The 26,734-nt window shown below is 43.2% G+C and overlaps 1 long non-coding RNA gene across 3 annotated transcripts in view; it reads right to left on the reverse strand.

Annotated features, from left to right (window-relative positions):
• LOC139705214 (uncharacterized) overlaps nt 1–26,313 on the reverse strand; it is a 29,670-nt gene extending 3,357 nt beyond the window's left edge. The window contains exon 1 of one of the 3 annotated variants that reach the window (XR_011707105.1): nt 25,999–26,313. This is a non-coding gene — a long non-coding RNA (uncharacterized lncRNA). Of the gene's footprint in view, nt 1–632; nt 2,160–23,675; nt 24,414–25,998 lie in introns of those variants that run through there. The other 2 variants (XR_011707107.1, XR_011707106.1) reach the window with 2 other exon arrangements.
• Nucleotides 26,314–26,734: the final 421 nt, after the last annotated feature.

Raw genomic sequence — 26,734 nt, forward strand, 5'->3', positions numbered from 1 at the left:
TGCTTGTGGTTGACCCTGCCTTGAGCTATGAGGGCACCTGCCATTGCGGAGTCTCTATTCCCTTTTTCCTTCATGATACTTGTTTCTATCTGAGATATAAATATAAATATATACATATTATATACATTATATAAATATGCATGAAACAATATTATATACAAATTCATTGATATAAATATATATCATATAATTATATATATATATATAACATGTATTATATATTATTTATGCATAACATAAACTGTAATTTTTCTCAATGTAGGTTGTGTTGTTATCATCCTGAAACTTCTTCATCCTCCCTGTAAGTTATATCCACTCCTTTCCAAATAAAACGTTTTCTTCTTTCTTAGTTTACTCCTTCTTTGTGCTGGAACACATTCTTTTGGAACTAGGACCTCTAGACTTACACAGCCCAGAATTGTAGGGACAGGAATATGGATTTCCCAAGTGGGTCACTGGGAGCCACGGTAAGCAAAGCCACGCCTATCTTCATTCCTTGTTTCCCAGACCCATTATTCTACCTACTGGGGGCACAACAAACTCTAGTGGTTGTTTTAGTCAGCTGTTTTGCTCCTGTGACTAAAAGACTTGACAAGAACAACTTTAGAGGAGGAGAGGCTTATGAGGCTCACTTTTTCAGAGTCCACAGACTGCTGGCTCCATTCCTCAGGGCTCAAGGTGAGGCAGAACGACATGGCAGAAGAATGTGGTGGAAGGAAGTGGCTCACATGATGATCAGAAAACAGAGGGAGAGACTCCACTAGCTAAGTAGAAAATATATACCCCAAAGACATGCCTCCCCAAGACCCACCCCTCCAGCCACATACTATCTGCCTTCAGTTTTCACTCAGTTAATTCCTTCAGGACATTGATTCACTGATTGGGTTAAGACTCTCATAACCCAATCATTTCTCCTCTAAACCTTCTTGCATTGTCTCACATGTGAACTTTTGGGGGACACTTCACATCCAAACCATAACAGGGGTCATTGATTTATAGCTGCTATTCTCGAAAAGGACTCTCCAAGAAAATTAAGCCCTAATGCCCTAAGGCATCCATTGTACATAATGAATTAACTTTCCTCATAAGAGTCTAGGATAGCATTAGCCATGGATCATCTACCAGAGAATAGAGAAAATAGCACTCAAATCATTTTCAGTGTGGTTAAAAGCTCTCTTGTAATCCTGATTGAGAAAGACCAACAGTGTATTCTGTACCCTAAAGGATAATACCTGTCTATACACAAGAAACACCTCCAGGCAGGCACTACCCTTCAAAACATCATTTCATCACGATGGAGGGCTGGGGCTTCTGGGTGGGGCGGTGTGTAAGAGCAGTTGATGTTATGGTCATACAGTCTATCTTCTTTGCTATAAAGTGCTGGTTCTCTGATATTAGTGTACTTCAGAATCACCTGAAGAATTTGTTAAAACACTAATTTCTGAGTCCTCACTCAGAGTTTTTTTTTTTTTTTTTTTTTTTTTTTTTTTACTAAATCTGGAGTAGAACTCAGGAACTTGCATTTCTAAAACATTCCCAGATGATGTTGCTGCTACCTGTCTAGAGGCCAAACTTAAAGAACCAGTTCCCGCCTTCCACTCACCATCCTCCAGCCACTCTGGCTTATTTCCTCTTTCAGACTTTGCAGGAAGGCTCCTCCCTTGGCCCCATCGCCCATGTGGTTCTTTCTCTTTACTTGGATCATTCCATCCCATCTCTCTACACTGTGGATCCATCCCAAAATCCAGGGCTCAATTCAGACGTCGCATTCTCAGAGATGCTTGTGCTATGTCAGTTAAGTCCCTGTCTATGCCATCTGACCTTATCACTCTCAATCTATATTGTTTCTTTCTCTCTCTTTTTTTCATAGCACAAATTACTATATGATAATTTCTTATTTAATTGCTTACCTGTCTGTATATTTTTTTTGTAAACTCCTTCATTGAAATGCTCTTTTCACTCTCATTCAGGGTTCAATCCCCAGCATCCCAATAGAATAATTGCTCAATTCTTATTTGTTGAATAAATAAGGAGTTAATATGAACCCTTTCACTTGATTTGTGAGTCTCATTCCACCCAATTATTGATATGTGTGAAATTAAATCCAAGGATGTATTTATGACCCAGCTCTGGGCCTTCTAACACTCCCCACCCATCACCCCTTACCCCACTGCAGCACACATACACTAGCCAGTTCTCAATATCCCCTGGCAACCTGGAGAGATTAGAGCCTGCTTCTTGGACATAATGGGATCGGATTCACAAACTGTTCCTGCCTCTTCACCTCATGGCCTCTTGCTTTATCCCCACCTAAGCTGTGCACTTGCTTTAACATTTCTTCAGGACCCAGAGAGAAGGCCAGATACCTGCATCCTTATCCACTGCTCTCCTCCCTGAACTCCATCACTGATACTAAAGGCTGTTTCCTACTCCTACATGTAACTTTTCATGGCCTTTCCTACTCTATTACTCCTTTCCAGGTTTTTATCTGCCATGCTCCTCAATAACTGTTTTCCCAGATTTATCTGTTTCTTTCCCTCCTTCATTGTTTTGAGCCTGATATATTCTTCCCATGCATGTGAAATGTGAACCAGCCATGCCCTAGAACCCAGTATTCCAGCATCATAAGCCAATGGGCTCCAACTCCAAATCCAGTTCATCAACATTACCTGGGAAGGCAGTCATTGATCTCAATTCTTTCTCTTTCATCTCAAATCCACAGTCTAAGGAGAATTAAGGGATTAAAAAAAGCACCTGCACCCCAAGTAATGTTTTTTTTTTTTAATTCTAGAGTTTTTATTTTCTAAAGGCACCTTTCTGAATGCCTCTAAGTGTTTGCTTTCAGACCCAGAGTTTGCCTTTGTTTTCCCTTTGAAATAGCCAGGTTTTTTGTGGACAGATCTGGGCTTCCAGGGTCTCTTTGCAATTAATTCTGACATAGGCCAATAATTTATTTGTTCCCATATTTCCATATACCTCAGAGATCCTTCCACAAGATATTCCAGAACTGTTCATGCTTTAAAATGTAGTTCCTTAAGGAGGTGGAATCTCAAAGCAGAGATCTGCATGCCTCACACAAAGAAGAATGAGCAAATACAAACAAAAAAAGAAGATGCTAGAAGAAAACTGAGCTCAGTTCCTACACAAGGACTATGATGTCAACAGATATTTGAGAATGTCTAAAATCCCCAAATGGAAAAGAAAGAATCAATGAGGTTGCCTCATGCTGTACTTTTTGGCCTTTAATCATGGGTCGTAAACTTGGCAGAATCATCTCCCCATGAATTAAATTTTTTGTTGAAATATCTTCCACTTTAAAGTATACATACAATATTAAACAGTAATAACTACTGGGAAATGAGAACATTGAGCTCTTTTTCAAACTGATTAGTCAGTTTATTATATAATTTTGAAGGCAGCTAATGCTTTCAGCTGCAAAGGTATAGTGTCAAGCACTTGAAGAAACAGGTGGTTCACAACAGCTTCCACCAAGGGAATGGAGTCCTGCAGGAGCAACTGAGGGCCGCATGTGGTGCCCTCACTCTGTAATATTTATTTTCTCTGGACATTACAATACCCATAGAGAAAAATGGGTGTGATGATTTCTTTTCTAGGTTTTTCTAAGAATTTAAGGACATAATATAGAATAAATCACCAATAGAGTGCTTGAAACTGGCCTTTCAAAAATGTTAATTTACTTTCTTATTTCTGCAGTTTACCATTCCAAAACCTTGAGATTTTAGACCCCTTACAGATATTGTTCATGCCCAGCTATATTCCTATAAAAAGTAGGAGGAAGTAGTTTGTTTCATCTGCTTTAAAAGGTCAGCTGGGCATGGTGAGACATTCCTATAATCCAGAGACTTGGGAGGCTGAAGCAGGAGGATTGCAAGTTTAAGGCCAGTCTTAGCAACTTGTGATACCCTGTCTCAAAAAAAAAAAAAAATTAAAAGGGCTGGGGATGTAGCTCTGTGGCAAAGTGCCCCTGGGTTAAATACCCCACACTGCTGTCCTCCCAGAAAAAGCCATTAGTCATAACAACATCCTTCTGTACCTACTCAATAGTGGTTAGAAAGCAATAACTGTAGTTTTGCTGCCACAGGGCTGCATAATTTGGAATATAGGGAGTGTCATATTTATTTTCAGCCGAAAGATAATTTTGGTTTAGGTTTCAAACCAGAAAATCTAATCCTATCAAAAAATATATACATCAAAGAAAAACAATCAAAGTAAGTGAATCAAAGCTCCATGAGAACAGGATAATCAGGTGTACTGGAAAAGGGGGTGTTCATTTGTTCAGTAACAAATGCCTGGCCCACTATATTCTTAATTTGCTGAAGACAATTTTGTGGTCTAAATTAGTTATCATGTAAAATATAAAACTCTGGTTCTCATTTCAAATTATAGGCTCAGTCATTCTCAGCACAACATTTTGTTGTCTTTATAAAATTAATGGAGTCTCCAAGTTAAGTGAAACTCCAGGAAGATCAAATCCTGGCCATGGCCAGTGTGCCTCCCTGTCCTGTTCCCACTGAACATCACACCATGGCACTTGAATATGGTCTCAGAATTTCAGTCAAGATCTGGGGGCCCAGGAGGAGTAAAGGCAGGCAAGCAGCCTGGTAACCATCTCCATCTGTCTAGGTGTGCTGCTGCCACGTTGGCCACGGGTGGGACTCCCTTTCCAGGGATGAGGAAAGACTTGTTCTGTCAGGTGGTGTCCGTATGGAATTGTTACTGTTTGGGTCCAAAGGACTGGTTGGCTTCTCTGTTTCTGCTCCTTTGGGTTGAACTTGTGACCTCAAATCCTTGGGTATCACTGGCTCTGTCCGTGCCATCCCGAATTCCAGGACTGCTTCTATATTGCACACAACTCTGCTTCCTCCCTGGCCACTTAGATTCAGAGCTCACTTTGGACCCCCTGATCTTGTTTGCTAAACAGAGGTCCCTTGGTTTTCCCCGGCAACCAACTGTTTTTTGTCACTCCTGCTGGCCAGGGTCCTCTGCGGCCAAGCAGACAGCCTCTCTGGGTTGTCCTCACCTGGTCTGATTCACCTGGTTCTGGGAAGCTGTCTCATGGGGCCCAGCCTTGCTTGCTCTGGCCTTGTCTGCCCTTGGCACTGGGGAGTCTCCGCAACCCCCAGCTTTCCTCAAGGGACAGCCTGTACCTGAGTCGGCCCAAGCCAAGAGGGTGGCCTCCTCTTCCTTTTCTGGATTTGTGGTTCACTAGTTACTCCTCAACTCTACCACAGTTGCCTTGGCAGCAGCACTCCCTGGGGCCTGCTGGGAAAATTCCACACTCGGATTTGGCACCTGTTCCTGGTAGCAGACAGGCCTGAACTGCCAGCCGAACACAAGCTTGATGAGTTAGGTATTGACCCGATCGGGGCAAGATCAGAGTCCCTTTACATGAAAGTGGCCTGCAGAGCAGAGCAAAGGAAATGGCTTATTTTCTGTCCTCTCTTGGCAATAAATCCCTGCACCCCAGGATGGCCCCAGCTTGGCAGGTTGATGCTCAGATGATTTCTGATGGCCTACGTGCCAACCGCAAGGCAAGCTCAAGCGCCGCCAGCTCAGCCTCCACAGAGAATCCCTTCTCTGGGGATGAGAGATGCCGTTCCAAACCCCAGCAAGCTGGAATGCGTCCACTCCTACCCTTTGCATGTAGCTGCAGTGCACAGTGGACAGCTGAATCAGGAGAGCAGAGGGGTGGCCTGTCTGTACGGGAAATGTTAGTCTGTTCTCTGAAATCTGAGACATGAAGAGAAATTTGGCCATGGAGGAACTGTGGTTCCAGAACTGATAAAAATGTTCCAAAGCCTTGCTCTGTCATATGCTTGATTACCCCAATCCCAGGGATGGCAAATGAGCTTCCATCTTAATTATAGCTTAGGAAAAATATGCAGACAGTTCTTTAACTCCTGTTTTACTCTGTCCATTCCAAATGACTGCTTCCAAAATGGGGGTGAGGGGAAGGACAAAGGAAAGAGACATAAATTACACTCCATGGGCTGTCTCGTTGGCTCCGTAAAATCCCCCAAAAGGTTAATGCTGCTCTGCATGCTTCTGAGCATGTGTGGGTCACATGCTGGGGGCTGGGAAGCCACTCCAGACTCTTGCTGCTGCGATGCCCACTCAGGCAGGGAAGGACACCAGGTGGCATCGAAGTGAGCCTGGGTAAAACACTGTTGACTTCCAGGGTTTGTCCATAAACTAGAAATCACAAGAGAACAAAAATCTTAGCCTCCTTCCCTGGAGAAGAACTGAGCAGGAGAGGGAAGGGAGGACTGACTATGATGCCTTCCAAGTGTCCAGAAGGAGGGAATCTCCTTTGACAGTGAGGAATGAAGCTGCTGTCTGCTTCAGGTGACACTGAAAATACCAGGACCTCCAGGGAAAAGGGAGACTTCAGCTCCCAGCTGGCAGACAGTGGATTTCCAGTGAGAAGTATCCTAGCCAAGGCAAGGAGAAGGAGAGTGAGTACTGGACCCAACCCCATCAGAGACTCTCTTTGGGGCACAAGCCAAATGCCAAGCAATGATGTAGTGTCAAAGTCCTCAAGCCACCTACCAGGATCCCAAACCTGGCCAACATATAGGCAACAAGGTGCCAAACAACACAGACTGTTATCCTGCTGCAGGGAAGAACGTCTCGATTGTCCTACTAGGAAGAGTGGGTCTCCTTTTGGTGAAGGCATCCCTGGGGAAGGTATAGAAATTGTCCTAAAGAGGCAGAGATATAGGATGAACAGAAAAAGCAAGGCAAGTAGAGCAGCTGATGCAAGTCAAAGGCAAGTGTGACTACAAACACAGCTGCCTGAGTGAGCTAACCGACCAAGGGCTTCTGAGGGCAGAAGAGCAGATGCACTAGAGGACTGAGAGCCCCTTCCCCTTGCCCCTGCCCAGCCTCACATGGCTCTCCAGTGTGGAGCAGGGGCTAGGATAGATGTGAAAGCTCTCCCACTAGTGGTAGAGGTGGGCTGCATGCCCAGATGCCCTATGAATCACCTGCACCAGAAGGGCTCATCACTCTCCCATCTGCTGTCCCTGATCTCAGGCTTCAAATAGAGCTGGCAGCTGGGAATGGGCCCAGGGACCTCAGCTTGCTCCCCCTTTCCTGCCCCACCCTTCAGAAGCAAGTCAGTTTTGCATCACTAACTTTGGGGCATCCTGGCTGTCCAGGGTGAGACTATTGTAGCAGTGGGTGTCCAACCTTCAGCCTGCTAAGCACTCGTGCACAAGTCTGTGAGGGATGCCATAATAAAATACTACAGGGTGCCTCAAACAACAGAAAGGTATTTCTGCACAATTCTGGAGCCTGGAAGCCCGTGATTGTATTGTCAGGCTTGAGGTCTGCAGAGACCGTTTTCTCCTGGCTTATGAAGTCCACCTGCTCACTGTCCTCCCATGTTTTTTCCTCTGTGTGCTTATATCCACATATATCCATCAGATTGGATTAGAAACCACCGTTATGACCTCATTTACCCTTAATTACCCCTTAAAAGCCTTATCTCCAAACATAGTCACGTGGGGGGTTAGAATTTCACATATAGGTCTCAATGGGCAGGGGGCACAATTTTGTTCATAACAACCACCTAGAAAGTGCATTTGCCTGTGAGTGACACTGGAATGGGTTCCCTTAGAGTTAAGAAGTAATCTCTCTGGGGACTCCAGAACCAGCACCTCAATCCGGCCAGCACATTAAGCTGCAAATAGCCCTGTCTGCTTTGTGATCTGGCTGGGGATGGGGCCCAGGCTCTGCTGGATGAAGGAGTTTGCCGTTTGGGAAGGGGGAAGCTGAGAGGCAAATTCCTGTTGTGCTTCTGCTGCTATTAATATTCTTCAATGTCACCACGTTTATTTAGGGAGTGATACAACCTTAAAGATGCCAGGGAGCTTAAGGGGTCTTCTGGCCTGGTTGCTCACTTCCAGGGAGCTCTATGCCATGAAATCATCCAGGACAGAAGAGAAATGATCTTAGCAGCAAAGATTTGTCATCCTCCCACCATCAGCATCTGCCAGATGCCCTGAAAATTTTACTGATGAAAGAAATAACTCTGTTAACAATATGTACTCAAACGAAATGTGATTTATAGAAAAGGATAGGATTGATTTCTTTTTAAAATTTATTGATTACTGAGTATCTATTAGTCACCAATGAAAATGAGGGTTTGAAGAGATTAGTTAACTTTCCTGTAGATGTAACTAATGGTCAAGAGGGTCAGGGTTGGAGCAATTGTCTTCTCGACTTCTAGTCAGTGCTCTTACCACAATGCTGCATGGAAGAAAGAGATTTGATTTTTTTAAAAAAAGTTTAAAACCTTAATTATATAACTTATTTTAAATAATGCAGTTTCAAGAAAATGTATAGCTGACTTGGAAAAATATTATTGCCAATAAAATTCACAGGATACTTCAATTCTTTCTCAAATTGTTAAATTCATTCTCAAAACGCTTCTAAAATTTAAGATAGCAAAATTTTCACAAGCAAAGTCTTTATGACCTGAGTAATTTGGTTTTCTGATAATTGGGCTTAGCAAAATCCTTTCTCTTGGCCACTTCAGTTTAATGAATATGAAGCCAAATCCATCTAAGATGGATTCTTATAAAATGCGGGTTACAACTTCTCCTAAGGTGAAGAAGTCTCGCTATAGGCCATTTGATCACTGACAAACTTTGTTCAAGAAGCAGAGAGTAAGCAGGCATAGTGGCACACACGTGATTTCAGCAGCTTGGGAGGCTGAGGCAGGAGGATTAAAAGTTCAAAGCCACGCTCAGCAACTTAGAAAGGTTCTCAGCAACTTAGCAAGACCCTGTCTCGAGATTAAAAAGATCTTTAAAAAGGACTGGGGATGTGGCTCATTGGTAAAATACCCCTAGGTTCAATCCCTGGTACCAAAAATAAGGAGAAGGAGGAGAAGAGAGTAGGAAATCCCTGTTGCAAATTTTGTCAGGAAACATCAAAGGCTCTTTCCCAATTGATTCTTCTTGGAATGCCTGCCACCTCAGAGATGGCCGACTTGGGGAAGGTATGCTGGTATCTCAAGTCTGACATCCACAGTAGACATAGCTAACCTGCACCGCCCTTTCCTGCTGACCTTTGATGTGGTTCAGAATCCTTCTCACTATAGCAATAGAGACAGTGGTATCAATAGAAGGGGTTGACATATCAGCGGACACCCCATTGCTAGCCCAGTTTTACCTGTTCCTTTTGATTCAGAAGGTGCTAGAAGCTATTCCCCTTCTCTTAAGTTTGCTCTCTCTGTTCATTCAACTGTGATGGAGTCACAGATTTATACATCAGTAAGATGTATAGATAAAATGTAGTTCTGGACTATTCCTCAAACACTCTGGTTGTCCTTACTGGACAATGGGCAAGAGACAAGGAAAGGTTCTGTACTTTAGGGCAGCACCTCTCAAACTTTAACATGCACATGAATCACCTAGAGATCTGGTTAATATGAGAATTCTGACTTGATAGGTCTGGCATTGGTCCTGAGAGTCTGCATTTCTTTCCTTCTCTTTTTAATTTAGTAAACTTTATTTTTTTAATCAAAAGATAATACCTAAGAGTATTGTATAATATAATTCAAAATTACAGAAGAGAGGATTTTGAATGTTCTCATCACAAAGAGATTCTGCATTTCTAATGAGCTCCTAGTTGAAGCTATTGATTTGCAGGCCATATATAAAGAAATAAGGTTTTTAAACAACACAATAAGCTTAGGTATTATCATTTAAATAATCTCCGTATGTAATTCTTCCATCTCTTCTACATAAAATACTTAGTTGTTCAGAGTTCTGCCCCCTTCCCTGGCTTCTCTCAGGGACTGGTGTCTGGGTATATGAGGAAAGGGTGTATCTTCTGTGGCCTCCTGGTGGAATGGGAAGATGACGTCTATGAGTCTCCATGGGGTCTTCGGGATCATGGGGCTTTTAGGCAGGATCAGGAGAGTTCTGGCCCCATCAATGGGTTAATCTATATAGCTGAATGGACTCCTGGGAGATGGGACCTGGTTGGAGGAAGCAGCTCACTGGGAGCACACCCTGAAAGCACTAATCTTGTTCCTGGCCTCTTCCTGTATTTCTGCTTCTTGACTGTCGTGAGCTGAGCAGCTTTCCTCTACCAAGCTCTTTCGCCATGATGTTCTGCCTCACCCCGCAGGTCCAGAGCAATGGAGCTGGCTGACCACGGACTGAGACCTCTGAAACCCTGAGCCAAAATAAGCTTTTCTTCATCTCTCCTCTATGTTGCTCTTGTCAGGTATTTTGGTCACAGTGACAAAAAGCTGACTAACGCAGCCCTCGTGTTTAGGGGCAGGGGATTTTCAAAGCCTCTGAGATCACAGGTGCCTACTTGTTCCAGTAGGGATAAGGCCATTCTGAAATGTTCAGTATCTCCAAGCTTTAGTTTCTTTTTCTGTGAATTATGACCATACCACAGGACTTCTGCCCCACATAGACAGTACATAGCGTCCTCCCACAGCTCAGTGAAGCCTAGTGATTCTACTTTTGGTTTCATCTCAATCCAAGCAAAATCTGCACCCAGTGAAAGTAAGAGAGTGGACAGCCATATCAAATATGACTGAAGACCCTCAACACCAAATCTTGAGCATTCCAGGGTAAAAATGCATTCTAAAATAAAATTTAACAATAGATTATTTTTTTGCTACCTATAGTCACCCATTCATTCATCAATTTAGCCATAAATATTTGTCAAGCATTATGTAACACAGACAGCAATGCAGCAGATTTGAGTCATTCATTCTTTTGAGGTACATAAATGTATAAAGTTCAAGGCCACAATTCAAAAACACAAATTTCCTTTTGCCTTAATTTGAAAAAGGAATATAGCATGATTTCAGTCTCACATAACCCTTGCTTTAGAGGACTTAAGTCCTGTTGAAAAGCCCCTGAAAGTAACATTCTACAGAGTGGCTGACATTTTCTCTGGAAGATTCAAACCAGAGGCTTTTAGAATGCTCCACAGATTGCTGCTGAGAGCTCCCATTTACTTGCAAATCCACTCAGCTATCAAAAGTGAAATGAAGAGAGGCGCCAATGTCTTGTAAATAGAGAGAGGTCATTATTGCACTGATGGAACCAAGTTGTTCAAACCTTTCCACCAAACTAATGAACTCGCCCATCCCCCTTTCAGTTTGCTTCTCTTTTTGGAAGGAAGGAGCAGACAGATTGGGTGACTTGCCCAAGGCCACAAGATGTGCCACCACTAGAGTTTGGAATGAGACTTATCATTTCTGACGCTTAGACTTTCCCCTGACAGTTCTACTTCTCTTTGGCTTGGCTACAGGGATACCAGGGTTGCTGTGACAACAAAAAAGAAAAAAAGGAACAAGAAGAATTAGAAAGTGTCATGCAGCTGTACAATTTTTATAGCCCTATTGTATGTGACATCCGCCTGTTGTGAGTGTGCTGAGCAGATGAGGAAAGCTAAAGATTTCATTATTTGGACAGCAAATAAGGCCTGGTCACCAGTCCTGGAATTGATGGGAGGGCTGCCAGCCTTTGAGGCTTTGAAAAGGGAATGCTGATGAGCTTTGCCTACAGCATTGCTTTGACTTGAGCCACACATGTCAAAGGAGGGCGACTGAGCCCTATATATGGAGAAGAAAATTAACTCTTCATGTCAGAATGCCCAATCTTAGAGATGTAGGTGGCTGTGACTGCTCAAGTGTATCTCCTCCTTAGATTCCTGACATGCCCAGAATGTTGAACCATTCACAACAAGAAGATGAGTTGTCTTGCTTGCACTCTTATAATTCACTAAAATGGGAAAGTAGTCTTAGCTTCAAATGCCTTGAGTAGCTCTTGCTAAGTCCTAACCTTTGAGGGTCAAAGTGTGCATTGGATGGGTCCTGGTCTTCAGCAGATCTGAGCTTTGAATGCAAAGAACAAGAGAAGCCATGCTGCCCTTCAATTCCCTGCACATCATTTATGCATGGAATTCCCATTGTGAATACATCCTGAGGGATGGCCTGTGCCCGGGGACCTAGGTGTACCATGACTGAGGTTCAAATGCCCATTGATTGTGTGCATCAGACCTTCTGATCTATTTAGCTGAGATTGAACTCTGTGGCAGGGGTTTTCCCCTTTGACCCAATCCTTCCTATTCACTTACTTCTCCTTCCCACCAACATAAATTTTGGTCAATTTAGGAAGGGTGCCCACTTGCATTATGATAAGGGCAGTATGAAGCAAAGGGAAGTCCCACACATCAGACACTGCAAGAATAGTCTAGGATGTAGCAGGGTGAGTTACACCGGCTCCCTTCCTAGGACCTACGTATGAGATTCTGAAGTAATGCCCTTGCTTACCCTGATGAATATAAGATGTGCAGTTTCACCCTTGGACATGAATGCCAATGTCCCTACCTGTTCTCCTGTGCTTTAGATGTCCCATCTCTGACCTGACCTGCTCTGATCCTTACCCAGATGAATGAGGAGAACACGGTCTGCAGCAACACATCTACCAAGCACATGTGCTGTTCTCTTCTACACTATTTTCCAGAGCCTTGGGGCCCTGGAATTCCTGTCCAAATAGCTCAAGGCTCATTTCCAAGATCTGCCTGGGGCCTTTTACCAGATTCATTCCTGAGTAGTAGCCAATGGGTGCTTTGTGTGGAGGGGGTTATGGGTGTGCACAGCACTGCACAAGCAGGCTAGTGTGTCCACGTGTATGTGCACAAGGCCCCACAATGTGTTTAAGTTTTCTGGGTGTACCCCTCCCAAGTATGCATGCAGGCTGGGTTAGGAGACATTCCCAATCTTTTCTGGAATACTTTCTATTTCCCTCTGCTAGATTAGTTCATCAATTCTCATGGGTTCAAATATCAGCTTCATGCTAATGACATCTTAAATATTTTTTCTTTTTCCTGCGGAATTCTAGACTTGATATTCCCACATGGCTACATCACAGATATATCAAATTTAATGTTAATTTTCCCCCCAAGCATTGTGCTCTCCTTTCCGATCTCCCGACTCTTGGTAATGGCATTACCTCCCACCCAGTTGCTTCGGCTAAAGAACCTGGGAGCTTTCTTCCACGATCCCTCTCTTTATTCTTCCACATCAAATCCATCAGCAAATTCTCTTGGTTCTACCTCAGGTCTCTTCCTCTGCTCCCTCTCCACCGTTTGGGCTCAGGCTTGTGGTCTCTTGTCTGGATAACCCAGGAAACCTCCTACCTGGTTTTTCTGCAGCCACTATTATGGTCCATTCTCCCCCAGTGACTAAAGCGCTCTTCCCCCCCCCCCCCCCAGGGAAAGGAGGAACAAGTTCCCATTGTGCCTTGGGTGTGGACCTGCTGCCTCTGTCCTCCTGTCAGCGTGCTTCCTTCTCTCTTACACTGTCTCATCAGGCTGATCCCTTAGCTTTTCCACACCTCCCAGGGCTGGCAGCTTTTCAATATGCAGTTCCTGCTCAAATGTCATCTCCTATTCTCAAGTGCTTGTTTTTCCTCTACATACCAGTTATTATGTTTGAATTATTTTATTTTATTTTTGTATGAGGATTGAACCCAGGGGTGCTTTACCACTGAGCTACCTCCCCAGCCCTCCTTTCTTTCTTTCTTTTTTTTTTTTAAATTTTGAGACAGGTCTTGCTAAATTGCTTAGGAACTTGATAAGTTGCTGAGACTGGCCTTGAACTTGTGATCCTCCTGCCTCAGCCTCCCAAGGTGGTACATTTTAGGCATGTACTACCATGCTTGCCTAAAATTATTACTTTAAATGATATGCTTTTTAAATTGTTTATCCTAGAACATAGCTTTCTTTTTTATTTTTTTGGTACTAGAGATTGAACTGGATGCTTAACCACTGCACAACAACCCCGGTTTTTTTGTTCTTTTTGTTTGTTTGTTTGTGACAGGATCATGTTAAATGGCTTAGGGTCTTGCTAAGTTGCTGATGCTGGCCCTTAACTTTCGATCCTCCTACCTCAGCCTCCGGGGGTCCTGGGATTACAGGTGCGTATCACCGCATCTGGCAGAATATAAGCTTTCTAAAAGCAAGGAACCTGTCTGCCTTGTCTATGATTCTGTCTCCTGTGCCTGGGGCCCACCCAGAGAGAGCACTGGGTGAATATTTATTATGTGTATTATGAATACCATGGAAGGACTGTGGAATGGAGACAAATAAGAATGACATCTACCTCCCTCAGAGACCCAGGTCTCATTTTTCCACAGACCCAAGAGTCAACTGCTGATGTTTAAATCCCTTTTTCTCCTGAGCACTCATGTTGGTTTCTACACCCTGTTTGTGTCCTCAAAGAGCCCCTTCTAATGTATTTCTATAGAAAGAATTTAAGACCCTGGCTCCAGCTTAAGCTAAGAAATTCCACACAGCCTCAGCTATTGAGAGAAACAGATTCCCACCCTGAGAGTGACAGGTCAAGGCTCTGCTCATGGGGACAGATCCATTCCTCAGAGAGGCCTGTGGGGCTGCTTGGGTAGGCAAATTACACAGAGCCTCTCTGTTTGGGGTGGGTTTTCATCGCTTTGTTTTCGTGTGTGCTCAGTGGCTTCTCCCTAACTCGTGGCCAATCACCGCACTGCCAGATGGTGCGAAAGATTTACCGGAATTTCGTTTTCAAATAAACCACAAGCTTGGATGAGCTAATGTTGTTCCACATAAAAAAGCCACAAAACTGGACAAATTAACGTTGTTTCAAGAAAAGAAGCTAGTCCAAGCCATCTGCTCTGCCCTTCTTAATGGGGCCCTGTTGGCTACATTGGGACCTGGGGGCAGGGGTCACTCTTGTGTGAGGCCACCATACCAAGGGCCTGGTGGGGAAGGAGTACGGTCTCCTCCTTTACTGCTGCCTCCACAGAATAATTTGGGGGGAACTTCATGCTGCTGTTGAACGGAATTGTTTCTGTCAAGTCCGTCTCAGTTATGCTGAGGTCCAAGGCTGGCAACAGCCCCTGGAAGTCTGTCAGCCACACAGACATCTCTCCCCAGCCAAGGGCCTATGGGGCACTAACCCAGCAGGTCACCTTGTGGCTGCTGAGCACAGTCATGAAGGCAGAGGATTTACAAACCAGGACAGCAGGAGGAGTTCTGGGAAGGCCCCAACCCCAGCAGCAAGTGGCAATAGAGCCTCATGGACAGTGTCTGAGACCGGAATTCTGGATTCTATCACTTAACAGCTGTGGGACTGTGAGGGTTGCAAGCCTGGAAAGAACAGTTTTCTCATCCTTAAGATGGAGATAATAATATTAAGCCAACAAGGTTGTTGTAAGGATAAAATTGAGCTAATACATCAAGTCCTTTAGCACTGTGCCTAACACCTCTAACATGAACGCCATGTGGGGTGATGCTGGTGGGGATGATGTCAGGCATGTGGCTGCCCTACAACACCCATCTCATCTGTCTGGCGCTAAAGGGCCAGTCTCAGAGGTGTGTCATCTGCTTTTTGTGGTCAGCTGAATTGAGCAGGAAATCAATCAATATAACTCAAGCTGAAAGTGCCCTGTTAAAGAATCTAAAGAATTGCCTCATCTTTCCTCCTTCCTTTTCTTGACCCACCACCGGAACAGATGCCTTATGAACTTTGTGTTAACTTAGAATTCTACGAATCTGCTTCCCCACTGGTGTTTCGTATCATGAACACACGGAGAAATACTCTAAAGAGATCTTTGTGATCTAGGGGGTTGGAATTTCACTTAGCTGCATGGGATATTCTAGAATTTGCACACAGATTCAGTCTGTGGAATTGGTAATTATAATCAAAATAGTTACCATCATTTGAGTGTTTTCTAAGCTTGATAAACTTTATCTTATTGAATCGTCACTATATGTTTGTGATATCCCCTCCTTTTTTTTTGTACATGCAAAGACTAAAGAGAAAACTTGCTAATTATAAAAACTATATCTAGTTGACCATAAGATCTGCTCACATTTTGCAAACATGTTTTTGAATAGAAGTCTGTGAAGATAAATGTCAATGATGATGATGATGTTGATAGGCTTAGAAAGAAATCCTGATCATTCAAAAGGCTTTATAAATTTTGCCTCAGTCCTCAGAACCACCCTATAAGGTAGAGGCTCTCATTGCTCCTATTTTATAGCTGAGGGAACCAAGCAGAGGAGCTAATTGTATGCCAGAATTACATAGCTGGTGGTAAGTAGCAGAGCAGGGATTAAATCCAGACATTTTGACCTTGACCTCTATGCTATGCTATTTCTCATAGACAGAGCTCAGCTTCCTAAAAGCTGGTACAATGAAAAAAATATTATTACTCATCAGGCAAGTTGCCCTGAGCTTCTTAGAGCACCACCACAAAGTAGACCCACCAACTTAGGAAGAGAGCCTTGCATGTTACCCAGATCTGGATCCTGATTTGCTGAAGAAAGACAATAAAGGCTGTGACTTTTTTGCATGCTAGGTGAGGGCTCTGCTACTGAGCTACCTCCCCAGAAAGGCTGTGACTCCTCCTTAGGTATGTTGGAAAGCATGACGGGGTGGGACTGGCAAGTCACAAGAAATTATTTGCTGATGTAGAAAGTCTATAAATTTTGACAGAATTCCTTAGAAACAAAAGAGACAAGTAATTTCTGACCCATTTTATTACAGGGTTTAATTTTGTTTTGTTTTGTTGGGTTTTGGTATATTTATTTTTACCTTAGAATATGAAGAAGAGAATGCCTTCCCCCTTTCTCTCTCTCTCCCATTCCTCCCCCCACCCTCCCACCCCCCACTCCCGCTGAAATCAAACCTTTTGATTTCTCAGTTGATGTAAATATACCCCTTCCTTCCACCCCTGAGACGTGTTTCATTTTTGAGGTTTAAATGAGGTTTGGAGAGAGTTTTGTTCATTTTCAAGCCTTGGTCTTCACCCCCATACTCAGGGATCCTGGCTGAGTCTTGGAAAAGGGCTACAGTCACTAAAGATAGGAAAACCCCTGGCAGCTCAGCCACAGGCCAAACTAAACAGTGCCTCTCCTCATGAAGTGCCCATCTGGGATTCAAATGCCCCCACAGCCCCTTTCTGCAGCTCGCAGGAGCCCTTTGGGGGCTGCATTTTGGAACCTTCTCTGGTGCTTTCCTCCCGGGTAGGCCCTGCTGGGCTCTGACTCATGGCTTATCATTCTTTACTAGAAGTTCCGGATGAAGCAATGCAGGGGAGAAATTCAGTGTTTCTGCTCCCTAACTCTGACCATGACTCATTATTCAGCAAACACCAAATGGTTCCACATCCTCCTCCCGGGAAGGAGGCGCAGGGCCCGTTACATAAGCAGCAGTCTACAGCTGCTCTGGGTAATTGAAAGTGAAGCCCTCTGACTGGAAGCCCTGCTGGGAGTGGCATGACTCTTTCCTCACCCCATGATACTGATCTTTACGAGGGGAGAAACCCTCTCTGGGGAGGGCCCCCAAAGCCAAGGTGTGCTGCGGGGGTTCGTTTTCTGCACAGTAGGCCTGATGTTTGCAATAGCTTGTATTTTCTGCCTTGTTAAAACAAGGCCCTTCCGTAGTGTCTCTGATCTTATCTCCTGATGAGCCGGAGCTGAACTGCATGAGACAGAATCAGCCTGGCGTGCTGAGCCAGGAGGAAACATGGCGCAGGGTTTCTGTGCCCAGGGACCCACCCAAGAAGGACCACCCAGGAGTGTTCCTCTCAGCAAGAGGATTCACTAGAGCTGTTTTTGTATAATGAGCTCAGCGCTGCGATTGTAGAAAGCAGAGTTGAATTGCAAAGCCCAAGTAAAGGTGACTGTGGTTGATCTGGTTCAGGGAGAGGGGACATGCCTTTAAATGGCTATTTTTTAAAAATAATAACAACTAAACAAATAAATGAACAAACAACAACCACAACAACAAAACCCAGAGGGGTTAGGGGGCTAGGAATCCCATTTTCTTTCCCAACCTGTATGACCAGGGGATTATTTTTAAGGAATAGTGGGAAGAAAAACAAATCTGGATCTCCATTTCTGGAACTTGTGTCACAGAGAGAAGGCTTGGTTGTAAACACCATAGGAAAGACAAGCTGACCTGAGGAGACGGTTATCTTTCCGGAGGCCACACCTAAGAGATTGGGGAGAGTGCACCATACCTAGCTTCTTGGGCATGACCGCAACCCTCCTTAACTGGGCCTATTTTGGCTGACTGGGAATGGCCAGGAGGGGAAGATTTGTGGGTGAGGGAGCACATTGGCCTGTGGGCTTGGCAGTGCTGCAGTCCTCCCGGGAATGTTCCAGAAAACATCCTCAGGAACTGAGATCCTGGAGAAGACCAGTCTAAGATGCTCAGAAAGACCAGAAATACTGGGGCATTTTGTAAGAAAAGTAGACAGAAAGGCATTCCTGGGCTATCCTAATGTTGATGTCGTGCCATCAAGACGTCACACTGAGGTTTTTAGCCTTCCTGAAAGTCACAGACATGGTGTTATGAGTTGAGTTATGCCCCCTTCTCCAAATTCATGTATTGAAATCCTAACTTCAGGCTGGGCGTGGTGGCGCATGCCGGTAATCCCAGTGGCTCTGGAGGCTGAGGCAGGAGGATCATGAATTCAAAGCCAGCCTCAGCAACAGTGAGGCGCTAAGCAACTCAGTGAGACCCTGCCTCTAAATTAAATACAAAATAGGGCTCAGTGGTAGCTCAGATGTAGCTCAGTGGTCCAGTGCCCCTGAGTTCAATCCCCAGTACCAAAAAAAAAAAAAAAAAAAGGAAGAAAGAAATCTGAACTTCACTTCCCACAGGCTCAGGGCCTTTATAGAGCCTGATCTCATATTAAATTAGTATGAGATCATGAAATGGGCCTTAATCCAATATGACTGGGGTCCTTAGAAGACACACACAGAAGAAATACTATGCAAAGACAAAGGGAAGAGATGGCTATTCACAGGCCAAGGAGAGAGGCTCCAAAAGAAACCACCCTTTTGGAGCCTTGATATTAGATGTCTAGCCTCTAGAACTGCGAGAAAATACATTTAATTTCTATTGCAAAGCTACCAGTCCACGGTCCTTTGTTATGGCAGCCCAAGTCAGCTCTGATACAGGGTGACACTGAATTCCCCTAAACTGGGGTCCCTCACTTCTGTTTCTAATTCAGAGCCTGTGTCTTTTATGTGTAGTTCTTAAAAGACAATGAGGTCCTGCAGAAAGAGAGGTCTTCCTTCCCCCAGTCAGTCCCTGAGTGTGAAGGGATGTGAAGGTTGAGTTTGTGAGCTCTTTGACAAAAATAGAAAGGATGGTAAGGCCTGGCCAGGAGAAGTGTGTCTCCCAGAGGCCCTCATCAGGAAACACAGTTACATGGGCCTTGCCCTCCAGGACACTGTGACCTGGACTGTGGGAACAGAGTGTACTCAACCCAGAGGGCATGTTTGCTGAGCCCCACTGTGATCCCATTTACCCAGAGCCTGCCCAGGCTTTCAGTAGCCCCTGTGCAGTCAAGAAAATGCCTGTAGTGTATCAAGGGAAACTCATCTTGTACCTTGGCCCAGGGGGTCTGGGTGGGCGGCTCCAGGAAGAATCCTCAACCTCCGCAGTGTTAGCTACTTGGCTCCTGGGTTTGGCACTTTAATTTATGTTCTCTCTTCTGTGAGGCAGGTATTAAACAACAGATCCACAGGAAAATACCCCCAAGATTAATGATTTGACCCCCACAACTGCTACCATATAATTGCTCCAGTTTTATTCTCTTTTTACCTTCCAGAAATCTGAAATTTTAATTTTAATTGGATGTTCTGTTTTTTTCTCCTCCTTTCTTCTTTTCTCAAAAGTCTCTTTTAATAAGATGCTCTTTGGTTCTGGCTGAGCCTCCATGTCAATAGCCCCAGCATGGGCAGGAGAGGTTAAGTTCAAGCTGCCTTTCAAAGCTGCACCAATTTCTTCTTCCTTCTCCCAAACCTGCACACACCAAGATGTAGCCAATAGGGCCCTGTGGCTAGCCTTAGAGTCACTTCCCCTCTCACTGCTCTTCCCCAGGAGTGTCAGGTGTGGGTGGGACCCAAGAGAAGCATCTAGTCTCAAAAATTTATTGAAGATAAAACTTGAAACTAAGAAGCATTAACTCATTGAATCCCAAATTTTCAATTATGCAAGTATTTCAATGAAATTGGCACAGGTACATTAACATAGGTTGAAAATCATAATCTAGAGCTAAGTATATAATTTATTATCATTAATGATACCATTAATAAAATTAATGAGGGTTTGGGGTTGGGATAGTGGTAGAGAGCTCACCCAGCACATGCGAGGCACTGGGTTCAATCCTCAGCACCACATATTAAAAAATTAAATAAAGATATTGTGTCCACTTACAACAAAAAAACCCAATAATAATATTAGTGAATATTATCACTAATCACTCACCTATCTATTACTTTTCTCAAAAGCATAGAATTCTTTTTTTTTTTTTTTTTTCGTTTTTTGGTTCTGGGGATTGAACCCAGGGGTACTTAACCCCTGAGCCAAATCTCCAGCCCTCAACAGCATAGAATTCTAAAGCCAAAATTATTTATTTCAAAGTTATCATAATCCACATATTTTAGTTTTTTAGGTGTTCCATAAACAGGACAATGGTTATACATAATGGGTCAAGGAAACAAAAGTCATAATAAGCATCATAGCACATGCAGCAATTCAGAAATGAAGTACATTTTCAAGGAAAAACTATAATCTAAACCCATAGGTACTGGCTAAACCCTGCCATAAATGCCTCATAAACTTGGAACTTCCAACACAGCCCTGAGAAGGCTGCTCTCTCCCACGCACTGGCGGCAACCTGGCTTTCTGCCAGGGAGCTCAGTTGCAAGGCTGGAAACTCCCTGACTTAAAACAATGTCTGGGTGTTTTCTGCTTCACAGGAGCTCTGAAGGAGGTAAAAAGTTTAATAAATTTGTTGTTTAATTTGACTTCTCTCATTCTGTGTAACTATGTGTTTCATCTGCCTTTATTAGCATGCCTATTAGGAATGTGCCACAAATAAAAGGCGGGGGCTATAAACAAACTCCGTGTGCCTAACCAAGTGATTGCTTCATATCTGTGGGCCACAGCCTAGTAGTGTGCTTGAGTACTGCACAAGATAACCCGGCTCCCACCCCTCAAACAGAGGACCCTACTTTCTAGGAGTGCAGTTAGATGACTAATCACCCCTCTAAGTGTGCATTTCTAAAAGCCATTTCCCTCCTCCTCTTTGCCCTCTTCTTTCCCCATCTTCCTTCCATTCCCCCCTCCTTTCCACTCTTCTTCACTGTGCTGAGAGATGAGCACACAGCTGAATTTCCATTGTTTTCAGGGGCAAGGGGGAAAGGAAGCGATTTAAAGTCGTCTTTGAAGTCATTTCCCCTTCCCACCTCAACTTCACTTTGCTGAAGCTGGCTTTCAGGAGACTATGAGAAAAGGGGAAAAGTAGATGTGAGTACACTTCATGAAAAAGTATTTGCTAGCAGGGAAGAGTGTAGGGGAATTAAAAAATGGTGGAGCACAGAATTCCAGAGCTGGAAGAGGACTTTGGAGGCTCATAAATATATTCCTTCACTTTGCAGATAGGAGAAATGACACTGGGCAGGTTGGCAGTTTACCCAAGGAGATAGGGAGTAATCATCGAGAGGTCTAGCCTCGGCACTTGTTTCTACTTCAAGACTCCTAAGCCATGGTCTTCTAGATGTCAGATAAACAGGTGTTTGGGAGGACCATGCATCAACCTAATCCTACTCTACCTTGACCTTCACCTGTGAGTTCTTTCCTCTGATCCTGTTACAGTAGATGAAACTTCCCAGGGATGTTACTGTGAGCTGCTGTCCATCAGTAATGTCGCTGTGAAGATGAAGAATGTGAGAATGGCGGAATGGAGAGAACACAAGTTAGGAGTCATGGTCCTGACCTGCCCTCAATGATCCACGCACCCTTGAAGAAGGCATTTATAAAAACAATCTAGACCAGTGCTGTCCGATGGAATTATAACACAAGCTATGAATATGAGCCACTTACGTAATTCTGAATTTTCTAGTACTCCCATTAAAAAAGGTAAAGTAAAACTAATGGAATTAATTTTTAATGATCTGTCTTATTGAAGCTAATCTAAAATATTATCATTTCAACATGTTCTCAATAAAAATATACTAATGAGCTATTTTACATTCTTTTTTTGTTGTTGTTTTGTACCAAATCTTTGAAATTCTTGGAGTGTTTTACAGATACAGCATGCCTCTGTTTGGACTAGCCATTTCAAACATTCCCTGGTTACTAGGGACTAGTGGTCACCATATTGGACAGGAGAGACCTAGACCTGCTGCTTCAGCTGTGAAAGGAAGTAGGATGACAATATCAGGAGCTTCAAATTCTATGCCAACATTTTCAGAGCTGTTTTAAATATTGGAATTGGGTGTGATTTTGATGGGAAAAGAGGGTCAGAGCAAAATTAAAAAGCTAAAAACCATTGTACAGCATAACCTTCAAACTGTACTGTTAAGTCCAGATTCTGGAAGGCCTTAAAGAGGTGAAAACATCCTCTGCCAGGAAAGAAAGGGCCAGGTGACAAGCATGGGAGTGGCCCCACACTCCAAGTGCTTATAAAAGACACAGCCCCATGGCCATGGTCTGTAATTAGGGTGTCAGGCACAAACTGACTGGTACCTGGTCAGGTTAATGAATAACAGTTTGAATTATTGGATAAGGCTTTGTCTGCTGGGCCTGACCTGGGGCCTTAGACTTTCCCATAGGACAAAGTGTCTGGAATCTAAGCTGATTGATACACAGAGGTCACAAAAGGACAGGCTTCCTTGCAGAACACAGAAACTTGGCTGTCTTGCTCCCTAAGCGTTCCAGCATGAGGACACAGTCTGCCCATGGGGGTTCTAGATGTGGCTCTAAGCATTTTCTCTGCTCTCTTCATTTTACACTGTAACATATAAGAAGTGCACACACCAGCCAAGCAGCTGCAAGATTCCAATGGCGATATCAGCAGTGGATGCAGTTGTTGGAGGACATCATTAAACCTAACTTCAAGCACAGCCGCCTGCATACCCACTCACTTCCCAGGGCCCAGTCTGTGTGTGTGAGAGGGACCTCATGGCTGCACTCCCTTAAAACCAACTGCTGAGGGAAAGCACACCTTTTTGTTTAAGTATTCTCCTTCATTTAACGAGTTAGTAAGCAGCCCTATTGAGTTCAGTTAGATACATGGCCCCCACCCTTCTGGAACTTTAAAAATATTATAGTAAAATGAAGATCTCATCATCATCAGTTGGCTAAAGATGAGCAAAACATATCAGCAGTCCCTGATATGCTTACAGTGCCAAGGGGACAATTAAAAACACAGCTATACCCACTGTCCAACTCTTTTGCTTCTGTTTTTGGTGGTGTTTGGGTCTTTGCATTGTTCACCATGGTATTATGATACAGTAAGAAATACATATTTTAGTCTGTATCCCCAGTTCCTGGCTAGAGTTCCAGAAACCCTAGGAATTTCCTAAGTGTTAAAGGTAATAAAGGTCTTTTGTTATTCATAAAAAGCTCCTTTCAACCACACCTGAGTTTATGTTAATGAGACAACTTTTGGAAAGCCCCTAAAGATGGTGGAGGGAAATGGGGGGCTGGCTGCCAGGGAACCAACCAAGTGATTCAAGGGCTGGAACTTTCAGACCCAACCGCCATCCTCCTGGAAGTAGAAGGAGATTGAGTGAATCACCAAGGACCCATCTACTCATTCACTTACCTAAGCGGTAAAGTTAGTGTTTGCAGAGCTTCTGTTGCTGAACTTGCAGAGGTGCTGGGAGGTGTGTGCACTCTGGAGGGCCTAGAAGCTTCATGCCTCTTCTCCTATCCCTCATCCTATGTACCTCTCTATCTGGCTCTCAGTGGTATCCTTTCATATACTGTTTGCAATAAACCAGTACTCTAGAAAGTAAACTACTTTCCTTGGTTCTGTGAACTGCTCTAGCAAATTATCCAGGCCAAGAAGGGGATCTTGATAATCTCCAACTTGTAGCCAAGGTGGACAGAAACTGGAAGGAACCTCAGGATACAGCACTTGCACATGGCATCTAAAGTGGGGGGTGGTCTTGTGGGACTGAGCCCTTAACCCCAGGGGTCTGCATTACCCTTAGATAGTGTCAGAATAGTGTTGAGCTGTAGGACACCCAGCTGGTGTCCACAGAGAATTAGAGAATCTCTTGGTGTGGGAAAGAATCCCACAGGCTTTACCAGCTAGAAATGAAGTGAGTGTTATAAGTGAGAGTATAGTGAGAAACAGTTTGTTTTCCAGATACAAGTTCAAACAAATCCTCAGAGGAAGCTCTAGCTGTCTCTCCAGGTATAAGGGACAATACCACCTTCCATGTTGAGCAACATTTAATTAAGAATGAGAGCTCTTTCAACTGCAGGACACAGGCCTGTGCACCTCTTGTGACATGTTGCTTCATTTAATTTCACAACATTCATCAGTAGCACATGATCTATAGAAGAGGAAACTATCTCAGTGAGGACAGGAAACATTCCCAATGTCACAAAGCTAGGGTAGAGTAGAACTGAGGTTCTAACTCAAGCTTAAGGGACATGCCAGCACCCAGGTACCTCATGCACAGCATTCTTTCTATTACCATCCTAGAGGTGACTCAATGCTTGCATTTTTCAAAAAAAAAAAATTCTATAAAAATTCTTGGGCCATAATGGTAGAAGAGAGCACAAATAATTATTTTTCTGCTCAGCATTTATTAATATGAGAGGGAGTATTAATAAAATAATATGTTGCTAGGTTTGATAGACAAAGTACCAGTATTTGCAAGTATTATTGGTCTGGAACAACCCCTTTCTTCCTAAGATTAGTATCTCTCTCAATCCCACTTTGTTGATTCCTTCCAAAGGCCTTTACTTGTGTCTTATTTCTGTAGTTGGGGGAAAAATTGGGACAAGTGGTTTGATGAATTTTTTTCCTGATATATGGATTTAGTTATATTAAATCTTACTAAGTTTTTCAAATCAATTATTTTCAGTTCTACATTAAACAATTTATTTTTTGTTAAAAAAAAGGAAATGAAATTTAGATTTCCCAGGAAAGACTGATTACAAGCATCATGACCCTGGGGAATCTTATTCTCAGCTGTCTCACAACTCAGACATTCTGATACAAATGTGTTATCCAAGCAAAGCAGCTGAAGGCACTTGGGTTCCCAGTATTTGCATTTTAATAGGGGTCTCCTGAAGATCCAAACTTTCATAATTAAACTAGAACAATGCAATGACCTGTGGTTGAGCTTTATAAAATTTTGGAATATAGTCCCCATTTTCCTAGGTATTCGTGTCACAGCTTCTCTGGCCTCAAAACTCCATTCACTTCTGACCTCTTTCAGCTTATGACCATTTCCTGATTTCTCTGAGAAAATAGAAGAAATTAGAAGGGAACTTCTGCAAATGCCAATCATATCTCCCTGTGCATTCACCTGTCTCCATGGACTTCCATGTATTCATTCTTGCCTTTCTTTCATTTACTAAGTTTGAAACCCCTCTGTATCTGAGCCCCTGACTTTATCATCCTGTTTCAACTGCCATTGACTTCACTTCATTTCTTCTCTGCTCGCTCTATCTAGTTATTTATTTTAACTTTTCTATTGGACCATTTCTATCAGTGTACAAATATGCTGTTATTTCACTCATTTATAAATAAAACAGAATAAAACAAAAACAAAAAAACCTCTCTCTAAGCCCTATATTTTTCTCTGGCTGCTGCATATTTCTTTATTTCTTTTGATAGAAAATACCTCAAAAGAGGGGCTTTTGCCCTTCTTGCACTTGCCTAGCATGTGTGAGGTACTGGGTTTGATCCTCAGCACCACATAAAAATAAATAAATTAACTAAATGTATTGTGTTCATCTACAGCTTAAAAGAAAGAAAAAAAAGAAAGAAAATGCCTCAAAAGAATTACCTTTACCATCTCCTATTCTCCTCCTCTTAAACCTATTGCATTTAAACTTTCATCTCTACCAATCAATTAAAGGGCTCTTTCAAAGTAATTAATAAATAAATTCTCAGTCTTTCTTACTTGACCAATCTGTAGCATTCAACATAGCTGCTCTGTTCCTCCTCCTTCAAACTGTTTCTTCACTTGATTTCCAGGATGCCAAGCTCTTGGGCCATTTCTCTGCTTTCTTTGAGAGTTTTTCCCCATATTTAAATACTGCATGGCCTCAAGCTTGTTCCTGGTCCTCTTCTCTTCTATCTCATAATCCCTTAGAGATCTCATCCAGTTTCATGGCCACCTTTACACTGAGGACCATTGAATGATGATCTTCAGCTTAGATCTCTCTCCTTAGCTCCAGATTTGAAAGCCAGTTGCATGCTTGGCATCACTGTGAAGTTGTTTCAGTCATCTCAACTGTAATATCAACTTGAACCTCCTTTTCACAACATCTGCCCTAAGTCAATGTCAACTCCACCCTTTTATCTTCTCAGAGCCAAAACCTTGAAGGAGGAAAATGATTATAAAAGTAGTACCTGTCTCACAGGGCTATTGCAAAGATTAAATGATTGGTATTTGTCAAGAGTTTGGAATAGTGCCTGGTATATAATTAGTACATAAAGTCTTGTTGGACGATTAAAATAAATAATCATGTTTGGCTCTTTGATTTCTCTCATACCCTAGGTATAATCATCAGTTAATCTTGTTGACTCTTCCTTAGAGATATATATAAAATATGGTCATTTCCCCTCTCCCTTGCTAACACCTCGATCTCAGCCACCATCACCTCTTGCCTGGATTATTACAATACCTTAACTGG

This window comes from Marmota flaviventris, chromosome 3 (genome assembly GCF_047511675.1).
Source record: "Marmota flaviventris isolate mMarFla1 chromosome 3, mMarFla1.hap1, whole genome shotgun sequence".
In the NCBI taxonomy this organism is placed as follows: domain Eukaryota; kingdom Metazoa; phylum Chordata; class Mammalia; order Rodentia; family Sciuridae; genus Marmota; species Marmota flaviventris.